Source organism: Mustelus asterias, chromosome 12, assembly GCF_964213995.1.
Source record: "Mustelus asterias chromosome 12, sMusAst1.hap1.1, whole genome shotgun sequence".
NCBI classification, from domain to species: Eukaryota; Metazoa; Chordata; class Chondrichthyes; order Carcharhiniformes; family Triakidae; genus Mustelus; species Mustelus asterias.
Window position 1 is genome coordinate 91965769 of NC_135812.1, and position 14585 is coordinate 91980353.

General features: G+C 41.7%; 1 protein-coding gene across 2 annotated transcripts in view; it reads right to left on the reverse strand.

Annotated features, from left to right (window-relative positions):
• Window positions 1-14585, reverse strand: part of tmc6b (transmembrane channel-like 6b) — a 105615-nt gene that overhangs the window by 69618 nt on the left and 21412 nt on the right. The window contains exon 2 of one of the 2 annotated variants that reach the window (XM_078225638.1): window positions 13066-13143. The exons of the other annotated variant lie outside the window; for it this stretch is intronic. The gene's annotated coding sequence lies outside the window, so the exon portion shown is untranslated. The remainder of the gene's footprint in view (window positions 1-13065; window positions 13144-14585) is intronic. 2 annotated transcript variants of the gene reach the window in all.

Consider the following 14585-nt stretch of genomic DNA (forward strand, 5'->3'; position numbering starts at 1 on the left):
TTGCCCTCAAAGTGTCATAAATTAATGTCACAGTTCAACTCAGCGGATGACATTTTACATTTCCAAATATTCAGTTTAACCTGATTCTATGTGCTTTTTCCACTTAAGCAGCATTTTTAACAGTTGTGGTTATGGTTTCTTTTTTAAATGTTAGACCATAAGATATAGGAGCAGAATTAGGCCACTCGGCCCATCGAGTCTGCTCCACCATTCAATCATGGCAGATATTTTTCTCATCCTCATTCTCCTGCCTTTTCCCCGTAACCCCTGATCCCCTTATTAATCAAGAACCCATCTATCTCTGTCTTAAATACACTCAATGACTTGGCCTCCACAGTCTTCTGTCAGAGTTTTGCCACCATTAAACACACTTCAGTGCCCAATGGCACCGTTAACAGCCCCTTCGTCTCATAACTATGACCTCATTATCAATCGCTCCTTAACTCTGAATTATCACTGACTTTCTATTTTGTCCAACCCCCCTCTCCAAGTATATAATCCATCATATTTCTCTCCCTCTTCAGTTCTGTAGAATGGTCATATGGATTTGAAACAACTGTTTTACTCCTTTCTTAAAGTTACCAAGCCAATGTGCAGAGTGGATCTATCTCCTTGCTTGATCCACAAACCAATTCAAACTCACATTGAATCCAATTCATGGTCCCCACAAAAAAGACAAGCAAGATCCAAGCTGACAAGAACAGGCATCGCACCCCATCCTGGGCTTGAACTTGGCCAAAAAGCAGAGAGGCATTTTAGTTTTAACAGACTTAAAATATCTCCATTCTTTCCAACTGTTGTTAATCTTGTTAATTCTGTAGGACAAGACTATTTATGAAATACATAAACTTGTTAATTGTGATTTTTTTAATTGCATGCACCTTCACCATTTCACATGCAGTGTGCTGTTCAATGTGGCCTCGCTGAAAAGAATGGTCTCTCTAATTTTCACACTGGTGTCTCTGTGTTGTAGGGATCATCACTTACGCCTAACATGCGCAGGAGTTCCTGGTTCGAGACCAGACAGAAACAGTATGTAAAAGTCAGAGTGAGAAAAGGATCAATAATTCACATTCATAAATTGAAAAAAGGGAACACAATTCTCACAACACTTTTTGGCAAACGGGTGCACTTTGAAAGTTACCAGGAAGTGCTACTTGGCAAAAAAGAGGGTTAATTCCAAATAAAATATCCTGCGGAGAGCTCTCGGAAGTTCTGAACGAGCTGACTTTTCCAAATTCCTTGGCCATCCTGAAAGATCGGTCAGAGCCCAGGCCGGTGGTAACTCTGACACAGATGCCCCAAAGCCGTGACAAAGAAGTCCCAGCAGAACATGCTACCAGCTCACCATCCTGCTGTGCTGCACAGGGAGGTAAAAGCCCTGCAACATTGAAGAGACTCAATGCAATTTACAGAGCTACGTACAAGGAGAAAGCAATTCAGTAAGCTGGATCAGTCTGGGGGTGACTCTCACCAACTGACCAAAACAGAGGAGAGCTACAGGGCTAACTCCTGTATAATGCAGCTTGGGAAGGCAATGCTTCTTCTGTGCACAAAGAGTCTGTCAAGTGATAACGGAATATAGTTAGAAATGGTCTTTCTCGCATAAATATTTTTTTCATTTTTGGGTACAGTTTTAAACAAGCAATGTAAATGTGGAACTTTTTCAAAGCGTTGCCTGCTGTTTTTGGATCCTGTTTGCAACTAAGGAGATGGAAGATGTGGATATTTTAAATAAAGAAAAGTTGCTATTACCACTTTTGAGAGGAATTTTCCCAGCGCATACTTCCACATTGCAGCGCAGTGTGCTTTGGAACTGCAGTATGATGCTTTCTACCACTAAGCCCACCACCCTCCTCTGGATGTCTTCCAGAAGGAACAGCCCTCTTGAACACTGAACCCTCTATGTAGAAGTTAAAAATGCACTGCTAACCATTATTTATTACAGAAAAGCAAAAGGATGTGAAGAGAGTTCAGCAGTGGGACAAAAGTGATTCCATCACTAGCACAGAAAAGTTCATGCCACATCATTATTTTCTATTTTCCCCAGCTGTAACCTAATAGACACTGGCATGAAACAACAAGGAGTCATACTTAATTGTAAGGAACTCAACTTTTCTGGTTAAACAATAACATTCGCAGAGATCACAGCCCAGAGCTCTGCAAAGAGTTTCAACAACAATTGCCACCTTATTTTCAGCTGTATTGTGCCTCCATATCGGTAACCTAACGCAGCCTTGATATGGTTTTAGAAGGTGAGGTTGCCTCAACAACCACCTCTCGACCTGGTGGGCTGCTAACCCAGAGGAATGACAAAAGCCTGTATATTTGGGGCCAAGTCAGTTGCAGGAGTTGCCAGAAGGTTCCAACTTGAGGGAAACACCAATCAGTCTATCTGTAACTTTGTCAAAATTATCTTATATTTGAGATTGAAAGGATTAATGCTGAAAAAAGAGAAAAGGGAACATTTTTCTAATTACCAGCAGGTCTGGCAGCATCTATGGAGAGGGAAACAAATGTTTGAGGTCAATGACCTTTGGTCATTTTTTTCTTTCCATAGATGTTGCTAGACCAGCATTTTCTATTTTTATTTCATATTGCAATACTTTGCTTTTGTACTTTTCTCAGTCCCTTCTATTTAAGGAGGGGAAATCAAAGTCACTGTCATTTTACTGAGGTTAACAGTCGTTACACTTTCCCCATTAGCTTTCCCAACGCTACTTCTTTTCTGATAATGATATTTCTGGGTCCTCACCTGCCATAGCTTTCTTGTCATCAATTCTTGGCATGCTACTTGTGTCTTCCACTGTGAAGAACGACACAAAATACCGGTTCAATGCCTCAGCCATTTCCTCATTTCCCGTTATTAAATCCCCCTTCTCATCCAAATGTTTTCCTTAGCCACTCTTTATTTTTTATATATTTGTAGACACTTTTGCAATCTGTTTTTATATTCTGAGCTAGTTTACTCTCATAATCAATCTTACTTTTCTTTATAGCTTTTTTAGTGGCTTTAAAGATTTCCCAATCCTCTAGTTTCCCACTTTGTATGCATTTTCTTTCAATTTGATACCCTTCTTTATTTCCTTAGATATCCATGGCTGGTTATCCCCTTTTTCTACAGTCACTGGTATATATTTTTGCTGAGCACTGTGAAAAATTGCTTTGAAAGTCCTCCGTTGTTCCTCCATTGTCCCATCATAAAGAATTTGCTCCCAGTCTACCTTGGCCAACTCCTCCCTCATCCCATTGTAGTCTCCTTTGTTTAAGCACAAAACACTGGTACTGGATTTTACTTTCTCATGCTTCATCTGCATTTTAAATTCAATCCTTCCGAGAGGATCCATAACTGTGAGATCATTAATTATTCCTGTCTCATTACACAGGAAGAAGTCTGAGACTTCTTACTGTGTTTACCCCAGTCCAACGCTGGCATCTCCACACCATCATTACACAGGACCAGATTTAGGATAGCTTGCTCCCTCATATGTTCCATTACATACTGTTCGAGGAAACTATCGCAGATACATTCCATGAACTCCTCTGAAGGCTGCCTTGACTGACCTGGTTTGACCAAGCGACATGTAGATTCAAGTCCCCCATGATAATTGCCATACCATTTTTACATGCAACAGTTGTTTCCTTGTTTTTGCCTCGATGTGATGTTCTTATTTGGCTGCCTATAGACTATGCCTATTAGTGACTTTTTCTCCTTACAACTTCTAATTTCCACCCAAATGGATTCAACGTTTTTCTCCATAAGAGAATGTTCTGACCAATGAAACCAAACATGCTGAATGCCTTCTTCACCACCCTATCCATCTGTGACTCCATTTTAAAGGAGCTATGAACCTGTACCCCTAGATCTCTTTGTTCTATAATTCTCCCCAACACCCAACCATTAACTGAGTAAGTCCTGCCCTGGTTCGATCTACCAAAATGCAAATGAAAGTGCGGTGGAAGCCCAAGGTTAGCCATGATCATACTGAATGGTGGAACAGGCTGACTCCTATTTCTAATGTTCTTCGAAATGTCTCAGATCAAGAAGATGAGAGGCAAACTAGTTAGCCAACAACGGGGCCTTGGGGGGTGTGCAGGCCACAACGGAGTACCCAAGGAGAATAAAAGTGGCACAAGCTCCAGAAATATAACAAACCATGCTCATACATACAGTTATCCAATAGAGTGGATTTTTAATGCTATTAATATGTCAACTAGAGAGAGGTTTAACCCTAAAATAACCTCACCATTGTAACAATCACATACTATGATTGCTAGTATAATATTCATAGAACCATTGAATCCCTACAGTGCAGAAGGAGGCCATTTGGCCTGTCGAGCCTGCACCGACAACAATCCCACCCAGGCCCTATCCCCGTAACTCCACATTGTACCCCACTGATCCCCCTAACCCGTACATCTTTGGACTGTGCGAGGAAACCAGAGCACCCAGAGGAAATTCATGCAGACAAGGGGAGAACATGTAAACACCACACAGATAGTTACCCGAGTCCGGAATTGAACCCGGGTCCCTGGTGCTGTGAGGCTGTAATGCTAACCACTGTGCCACCATGCTGCTCCATTCATGCTGTTACCCTGAAGTGCTGTGTGACCTGTTACTAATTTTCGATATTACACTCTCTATTAATAATTTCCTGCACAAATTGTTATAGGACTTTTATCGCATCTATTTATATTTTGCAAGTCATTGCAGTGTTTAACTTTTAATTGTGATTTTTTTTCAATAAATTTGCTGATCCATGAGTTGTGGTTTGACTTAGTCTGTGATGAATTGGCAATTTGCTTCCATCCGAACTGGTTAACTGAAGGACAGTTCAACATGTTAACTGAGGCATCACTCACTCCCAAGCCTAAAAACTAGATGCTAAAATTCCAGACAGCCAGCCCCTCAGTGAGGAGTAAAGTGAGGGAGGGAACGGTTCATCTACTTACTGCAATGCATTTGTCAGGATACAGGAACTCAATTCTGTAAAATCCTCTGTTTTCTGGTATTACGTTTAAAATTCCAGATCTGCAATTGTCATATCCTTTCCTTTTTCAAATTCTCCTACATTCCCAGTGCGCTCTCAGTGTTAGCCATTTTGTCATTTTTTTCCAGGTCTATTGCCTGTCAAATATATCCAGCAACCACCCATATTTCTTCCAAGCATATACACTTCTGCTTTACGAATACAGAATCCATTTGCTGGCTATTTCCTCTCCCACATTTTTTTTGCCTGACTCCATTTTATCTTCAATTCTGAGTAAGAGTCTCACAGCTAAAACGGTTAAATGCCTTTTGGATCTCAGAAGTGTAACAACTGACCTGTTTGTTGATTTGACTAGATTTCCGATTTGTTTTAAACTTACACTATTGGTAGTTTATTTTCCTTTCCTTAAATTTCTATTGTAAATATACCTTCAGGATGTCAGTATGTTGTTCAAACATTCACAAAGTAGCATAAATATATTCACAAACAAAATTAAAAGTATTTTCTGATGCTAAAACAGAAAATGTTGGAAGGACTCAGCTGGTCAGACAGCATCTGTGGAGAGAGATTGGCAGCATTCATAGTATTCTGCTTTTTGAGATGTGTTTTCTCACTTCCCACTTTCAAAGTAGCATTGCCCTCTGACGCTGTAAACTCAGTAAAATGTCTCACAACACCAGGTTAAAGTCCAACAGGTTTATTTGGAACCATGACTTTCAGAGCGCTGCTCCTTCATCAGGTGAGACATCAAGGAGCAGCACTCTGAAAGCTCATAATTCCAAATAAACCTGTTGGACTTTAACCTGGTGTTGAGAGACTTCTTACTGTGCCCACTCCAGTCCAATGCCGGCATCTCCACATCATGACTGTGAACTCAGAATATGACTTGGAACTAGATATGTTACATCAAAGCCATCTGTTCAGTTGTTAATGTCATATTGAACTCAAATTTCTATTGCTACAGTATCTTGAGATTTTTATACATTTATCTCGATATTCAGGAGTATATCAAACATCAAAAGGACATTAAAACATTTGATACATAAACAATCACTGAATAATTGCTATTATCAAAATTAAAAACAAAGATTTTTTTATTGGTAGAACAAGGACAAGAATTACAAAGAAAGAGACTTGCATTTAGATATTACCTTACACAAGTCAGAACATCACAAATGCTTTACAGATGGGGAAATATTATTGAAGTGTAGACACTATTGTAATGCAGGAACACAGCAGCCAATTTGCACACAGCAAACTCCGATGAACAGCAATGTGTAATGACCAGAGATGTTGAGTGAGGGATAAATATTGGCCAGAATAATGGGGATAACTCGACTGCTCTTCGAAATATTTTCATAGACTTGTTTGCATCCACTTGAGCAGCATTTAAGGACTTGGTTTAATATCTCATTCAAAAAAAAACATCTCCAACATTGCAGCACTCTTTCAGTACTGTACTGCAGAATCAGACTTGATTTTGTGCTCACTTTCTGGAGTGGGACTTGAATCCACAGCCTTGCAACTCTGGTGAGAGTTTGACCATCTGTGCTGCATTTGACATTCAATATAATGTTCGGATTCAGGCAATGTGCACCAAGACATCTCTTTTAAAAGTACTGCAGACACATGGAAAACAGAGTGCCACAAAGCTCAATATAATATCCAACTAAAAAGTATTCTGGTTCATAGCTGCTTTTCCATTCTGCAAAAATTCAAGTACTGTGATGGGGCTCGCAACATAGAAACATTCTTGAGAATGTTTAAGAAGTTTTTTTTGTTTGAATTCCTAATATTAAAGTACAATGATGAGAATTTTGGTTAATTGTAATTATTGGAACATTTAAAGTCAAGGATAAAGTCAAAGTTTGGATGGTCTGAAGAACAAAGGCTCACAGCCGATGCAATTTCACTTTAATTTAATAATTTCAGGGTGACGCATCATTTACAAAGTTACCATATCCTAGCTCCAAAAACACTCATCAATCTGGATGTTGCGAATGAAATGCAACTCTAAACATACAAGTTTCTTGGCTTTCAAATCTGTAACTCAAGCTTGTTAATGATTTTTAAAATTTAAATACTGCATTAGATTAACATCCAAAGTTAAATCAAGATGTAAATATGTATGCTCCCAACCATGAGGTTGGAAGGAGTTGCTTTGAAATTCAGATCTTCAGAGGAACAGGAAAAATAGTTGCTTCAAATCATCTCATATTGCAAATCAAGCCACCGTTTTACTTAGACAATTGACAAGATCCAATGAAATACCAACCCTGTAAAATATATCTGAGCAGAGATGACCATTTCTCTGGTGTGGACTCTAAACTTAACAGAAGGATTTTCTATTGATATACAACGGAGTTGAATTGCAACTACAGATAGAACTGGTTTAGATATGTAACAAGAGATGTTGCTGTAAAACTTTGACACAAAAACACTTGCCACTGTGTTGGAAAACAAAGTAAGAAGTCTCACATCACCAGGTGAAAGTCCAACAGGTTTATTTGGTAGCAAAAGCCACTAGCTACCAAATTTTGCTACCAAATAAACCTGTTGGACTTTAACCTGGTGTTGTGAGACTTCTTACTGTGTTTACCCCAGTCCAACGCCGGCATCTCCACATTTGGAAAACAAAAACATATTTAATTCATTTAAACAGGAACCTTAAAACTGAACTGGTCACTTTCCACTGCAGTGAGGATTGATCAGTAGAAATTAGTATGAAGAAATTGACATAACAGGGTGCAGGCAGTAATAACAGTAACAAGGGCAGATACCTTACAGAGTTAACTTTCAATGTTATTGGAGAACAATTAATATTGGAGAATTTAAGCCTAATAGTTGAGAAGAAAGACCAGTACTTCCCTGTGATCCAAAACTCCTGAGTCAGCCATGCACAAGAACTTTGATGAGCGATGGTCTGATGTGATGGGACAACATTGGGAGAGGCTTCCACAAGCACAAGTTGTGCACATTTGAACATAACATTTGACTCTTCGTTCAGGAGCTGCAACCTGAAAGTCATGTCTGATCAAGGGATATGCAGATTGGATGGAAATGTGAAGTTAAGGTTGAAGATCAATCATGATCTTGTTGAATGTGTGGGGTTACGGAGATAGGGAGGGGGAGGGGGCCTGGGAAAAATACTCTGTCAGAGAGTTGGTGCAGACTCAATGAGCCGAATGGCCTCCTTCTGAAATGTAGAGATTCTATGATGCTTAAAGTTAAAGTTTATTTATTAGTCACAAGTAGAGTTACATTCACACTGTAATGAAGTTACTGTGAAAATCCCCTAGTTGCCACACTCTGGTGCCTGTTCGGGTACACGGAGGGAGAATTTTGAATGGCCAATGCCCCGAACCAGCACATCTTTGGACTGTGGGAGGAAACTGGAGCACCCGGAGGAAACCCACGCAGACACGGAGAGAACATGCAAACTCCACACAGACAGTGACACAAGCCGGGAATCGAACCCGGGTCCCTTGCGGTGTGCAGTAGTAGTGCTAACCACTGTGCCACCATGCCGCCCCATTATGAATGGCAAAGCAGGTTCAAGAGCTGCATGCCCTAATCCCGCTCCTACTTCTTATGTTCTTTATTAAAATTAATTCATAGGATGTGAGTGATAATGGCCAGCATTTATTATCCATGGTGTACGTGTTTGCCAAGTGGGTGGAGAACTACATTCTGGAATAGGGCTGAATGGTTTGCTCTGCCAGTTGGCAAGAGGAGTTCAGAGTGGATCACATTGCCATAGGTCTCGAGTCAAAGATAGAGCAGACTGGGTAAGGGCAGAAGATTTCCTTCTGCAAAAGCACATGCGAGAACCAAATTGGTTTCTAAAATAACCCAGATTCAAAGAACAAAGAAAATTACAGCACAGGAACAGGCCCTTCGGTCCTCCAACCCTGCACCGACCATGCTGTCCGACTGAACTAAACCCCCCTACCGTTCCGGGGACCATATCCCTCTATTCCCATCCTATTCATGTATTTGTCCAGACACCCTTTAAAACTCACTATCGTATCAGCTTCCACTACCTCCCCCGGCAGCGAGTTCCAGGTACCCACCACCCTCTGTGTAAAAAAATCTTGCCTCGAAATTCTCTGTTAAACCTTGCCCCTCGCACCTTAAAACTATGCCCCCCTAGTAATTGGCTCTTCCACCCTGGGAAAAAGCTTTTGACTATCCATGCCCCTTATAACCTTGTAGACTTCTATCAGGTTGCCCCTCAACCTCCATTGTTCCAGTGAGAACAAACCAAGTTTCTTCAACCTCTCCTCATAGCTAATGCCCTCCATGCCACGCAACATCCTGGTAAATCTTTTCTGTACCCTCTCCAAAGCCTCCACATCCTTCTGGTCATGTGGCGACCAGAATTGAACACCATATTCCAAGTGCTGCCTAACTAAGGTTCCATAAAGCTGCAACATGACTTGCCAATTTTTAAACTCAATGCGCCGTCCGATGAAGGCAAGCATGCCGTATGTCTTCTTGACTACCTTCTCCACCTGCATTGTCACTTTCAGTGACCTGTGTACCTGTACACCCAGATCCCTTTGCCTATCAATACTTTTAAGAGTTCTGCCATTTACTGTATATTTCTTATCTTTATTAGACCTTGCAAAATGCATTACCTCACGGGCGGCACGGTAGCACAGTGGTTAGCACTGCTGCTTCACAGCTCCAGGGTCCCGGGTTCGATTCCCGGCTCGGGTCACTGTCTGTGTGGAGTTTGCACATTCTCCTCGTGTCTGCGTGGGTTTCCTCCGGGTGCTCCGGTTTCCTCCCACAGTCCAAAGATGTGCGGGTTAGGTTGATTGGCCAGGTTAAAAAAAAAATTGCCCTTAGAGTCCTGGGATGTGTAGGTTAGAGGGATTAGCAGGTAAATATGTGGGGGTAGGGCCTGGGTGGGATTGTGGTCGGTGCAGACTCGATGGGCCGAATGGCCTCCTTCTGCACTGTAGGGTTTCTATGATTCTATGATTTGGCTGGATTAAACTCCATCTGCCATCTTTCCACCCAAGTTTCTAACCGATCTATATCCTGCTGTATCCTCTGATAGTCCTCATCGCTATCTGCAAATCCACCAACCTTTGTGTCATCTGCAACTTACTAATCAAACCAGTTACATTTTCCTCCAAATCATGTACATATATTACGAACAGCAAAGGTCCCAGCACTGATCCCTGAAGAACGCCACTTGCCGCAGCCCTCCATTCAGAAACACACCCTTCCACTGCTACCCTCTGTCTATGACCAAGCCAGTTTTGTATCCACCTTGCCAGCTCACCTTGATCCATGCGACTTCACCTTCTGCACCAGTCTACCATGAGGGACCTTGTCAAAGGCCTTACTGAAATCCATGTAGACAACATCCACTGCCCTACCTCATCAATCCTCTTCGTCACTTCCTTGAAAAACTCGATCAAGTTAGTGAGACATGACCTCCCCTTCACAAAACCATGTTGCCTCTCGCTAATACGTCCACTTATTTCCAAGTGGGAGTAAATCCTGTCTCGAAGAATCCTCTCCAATAATTTCCCTACCACTGACGTAAGGCTCACTAGCCTGTAATTACCTGGATTATTCTTGCCACCCTTCTTAAACGAAGGAACAACAATGCCTATTCTCCAATCCGCTGGGACCTCCCCTGTAGCCAGTGAGGATACAAAGATTTCTCTCAAGGCCCCAGCAATTTCCTCCCTTGCTTCTTTCAGAATTTTGGGATATATCCCATCAGGCCCTGGGGACTTGTCTATCTTAATGTTTCTCAAGAACCCCAATACCTCCTCCTTTTTGATCTCAACATGACTCAATCTATCTGCAGACCCTTTCCGAGATTCATCATCCACCAAGTCCTTCTCTTTGGTGAGTACTGATGCAAAGTACTCATTTAATACCTCGCCCATTTCCTCTGGCTCCATGCATACATTCCCTCCCCTGCCCTTGAGTGGGCCAACCCTCTTACTCTTTATATATGTCCAAAAAGCCTTGGGATTTTCCTTAATCCTGCTGGCCAATGATTTTTCATGACCCCTCTTAGCCCTCCTTACTTCTTGCTTAGGTTTCTTTCTACTTTCCTTGTATTCCACACTTGCTTCATGTGTTCCCAGCCTCCTAGTCTTGACAACTGCTTCCTTTTTCTCTTTGACTAGGCTCACAATATCTCTCATTATCCAAGGTTCCCGAAACTTGCCATACTTATCCTTCATCCTTACAGGAATGTGCCGGTCCTGAATCCCTATCAACTTACACTTGAAAGCCTCCCACATGCCAGATGTTGATTTGCCCTCGAACATCTGCCCCCAATCTACATTCTTCAGTTCCTGTCTAATATTGTTGTAATTAGCCTTCTCCCAGTTTAGCACCTTAACTTGAAGACTACACTTTTCTTTATCCATCAGTACTTTAAAGCTCACTGAATTGTGGTCACTGTTCCCGAACTGCTCCCCTACTGAAACATCGACCACCTGGCCAGGGTCATTCCCCAATACCAGGTCCAGTATGGCCCCTTCCCTAGTTGGACTATCTACTTACTGTTTCAAGAAGCCCTCCTGGATGCTCCTTACAAACTCTGCCCTATCCACGCCCCTAGCACTAAGTGAGTCCCAGTCAACATAGGGGAAGTTAAAATCTCCCACCACAACAACCCTGTTACTTTTACAAGACCAAAATCCGCCTACACATCTGTTCCTCTATCTCCCGCTGGCTGTTGGGTGGCCTACCGTAAATCCCCAACATTGTGACTACACCCTTCCTATTCCTGAGCTCTACCCATATTGCCTCGCTATATGAGTGCTCCGAGGTCCCCTCCCGCAGTACAGTTGTGGGAGGACACCTACTATTGCAGATTCATGAAGCCAATTGAACTGAAGATCCCTCGTGGCCATTGTGGTATTTGAACTCTTGCCTCTGGATCATTAGTCCAGTTATATAACAACTATGCTACAATACAACCACATGTTCTTATATCTGGTGGACAAAAGAAAACTGGAAAATAGAAAAACAAGATACTCAGTAACTGTTCTCAAAGTTAATTACCTGTACATTCGTTAGCTGAACAAGTAGAATGGACTCGAGCAACAAAAATTCAAACATTTTCTGATTTTAAAAGAATAATGGGGTTAACTGCAAGCCAAGGACAGATCCTGAGAAAAGGCACACCCTGTGAGAAGCTGGAGTAAAAATGTATTTCCTATTTGGTAATTTTGTGGAGGCTTGCCAAGACTTTAAGCATGTGGTTTCTGCTTTTCTGTGTTTTCTCTTGAAGGAACACTGTCACCATGGGACTCAGAACCTTTCCCACATCTTGTTGACTTGAGGCACACAAAGCATGTGTTTTGTCTGTTTCTGTGGATTTTCCTGGAACAGGTTGCCAGCCCACCCCCACAGCCAATAGCTAGAGGAGCACCATTCTGCATCAATCGTAGCTGACCAGAAGATTCTCCCACTATTACCGCCTGCCACACATGAATCAGAAGGATTTACAGGTTGACCTGTTTGGCCATGTTGTGAATGCACTTTCCATGGCTAGGAAATCCTGAAGTAGGGCTTGAACCCAGAGCCTCTGCCTCAAAGGTAGGAACAGAGTAGAACCCCAGGACCTTCCTGACACCATGGCAAAACATTAAAGGATTTTTTTGTATAGAGCCAGGCACAATATGATTGTCGCTACAATTATCCTACATTTATATTTTCCTTGGATATTAAGAAATCAGAGGAAAACTGCACTGAAAATATTTATGACCCTGTGAACTAGTTGTAGCAGTTCATATGCAGCTCCTACTGCTTATTAACACAAACTGCACCTTTAACTAACATTTGCATTGTAACAAGATCAGACTTTTGTTCCACAGCATTCTTAAATAACAGACCCAGCTAGAATATATAGGCAGATGAGAGCGAACTCCTGAATACTGTTTACAGCATCAAGGTGAGCTCTGCACAAAGTGAGGCATATTTAGTTTTGAAACCTACATTCGCGAATGGTCAAGATAGAGCAAAGAGCAAATAGTACACTTTTCCCACACTTTTCTCAATAATACGCCTCAATGCCACCCAAACATACCTTACTGGACAACTCCCAAGTCATGAAGAACATTCAACCAAAAGAGAAAACGCTGGAAAATCTCAGGTCTGGCAGCATCTGTAAGGAGAGAAAAGAGCTGACGTTTCAAGTCCAGATGACCCTTTGTCAAAGCTAGCCATGTTTCTGATATAGCCCCAAACTGGGATGGATCAGCACAGGGAGATCTTATTTGGAGCCCTCGGAGTCAGGATCAAAGTCCCCTTTATGATTTTAAAAAAACTTTTGTTCACAGGATGTGATCTTTGCTGGCAAGGCCAACATTTATTACCCACCAATGATTTCACTTGAGAAGGTTGAGTAGGTGCACAAGGTGACTAACTGAACCCCTTAAAGAAACTACAGACTTGAGGATCAACTAGCTACAGTAGAAGATACTTTTCACAATTGGATCATTACTGACATTCAGAACAATAGCAGAAAAATGACTAGGGCACATCAACAATTGGATTTTTTTTTCACACTCACACAGTTTTTCACTTTGGGGAATAGTGGAGGAGGTTTGGAAGGATTCCCAAGTTGATTATCTGCCAGTTGAATCACATTATGAATGCTCCTTCCATGGCCAACAAGTTCTGATATTGATCTTGAACCTGGAGTTTCTGGTCCAGCGGTAGGGGCACTACAACTGCCCCACAAGACCTCCTAGACATAAACATGTGGAACTAATGAAATCCGGCTAAAGGACGAAAGGCACCCAGAAAGAAGCAAAAACTGGCGTGGAATCAGTGTGGGTGGATCTTGATGGCAGAAAATTAAAATGTTACAGGTTATCTCCAATTAAACCTAAGGTGAATGTAACTGCTGTAAAAGGAAGAAGTCATAAAAAGTGAGCTGGCTTAATATTGTGTCAAATTACAAATTACATTGTTACGGTTTGTTAATCACATCGTTATGGTTAAGAGGTGATGTGTATTAATTGTCTTTGAACGCAAATAAATCAATTGTCAGGAATGACATTATAATTCAGTTAGGCAAGTTTCCTTTGACATTTTGTTTTAGTTACAGTGCCCCACCAGAGACTGCCAGCCACTCATTTTTTTTAAGTTATTGATCATTTATTTAATTAAGAGGATAGATAGGGAATGTGCCCCTTTCAGAAATGTCACCTTTGTTAATAGTTTATTAGATAGTTACTGGTTCATTAAAAGAGCAGACGAATAGAAGGAGAGCTGTGAGATTGCACAAATGAATACATTCTCTTAACGTAGGAAGGCTGTGTCTTGGTTTCTTAGAATCATAGAAACCCTACAATGCAGAAAGAGGCCATTTGGCCCATCGAGTCCGTGCTGACCACAATCCCACCCAGGCCCTACCCCCATATCCCCACACACTTACCCGCTAATCCCTCTAACCTACGCATCTCAGGACACTAAGGGGCAATTTTAGCATGGCCAATCAACCTAACCTGCACATCTTTGGACTGTGGGAAGAAACCGGAGCACCTGGAGAAAACCCACGCAGACACGAGGAGAATGTGCAAACTCCACACAGACAGTGAC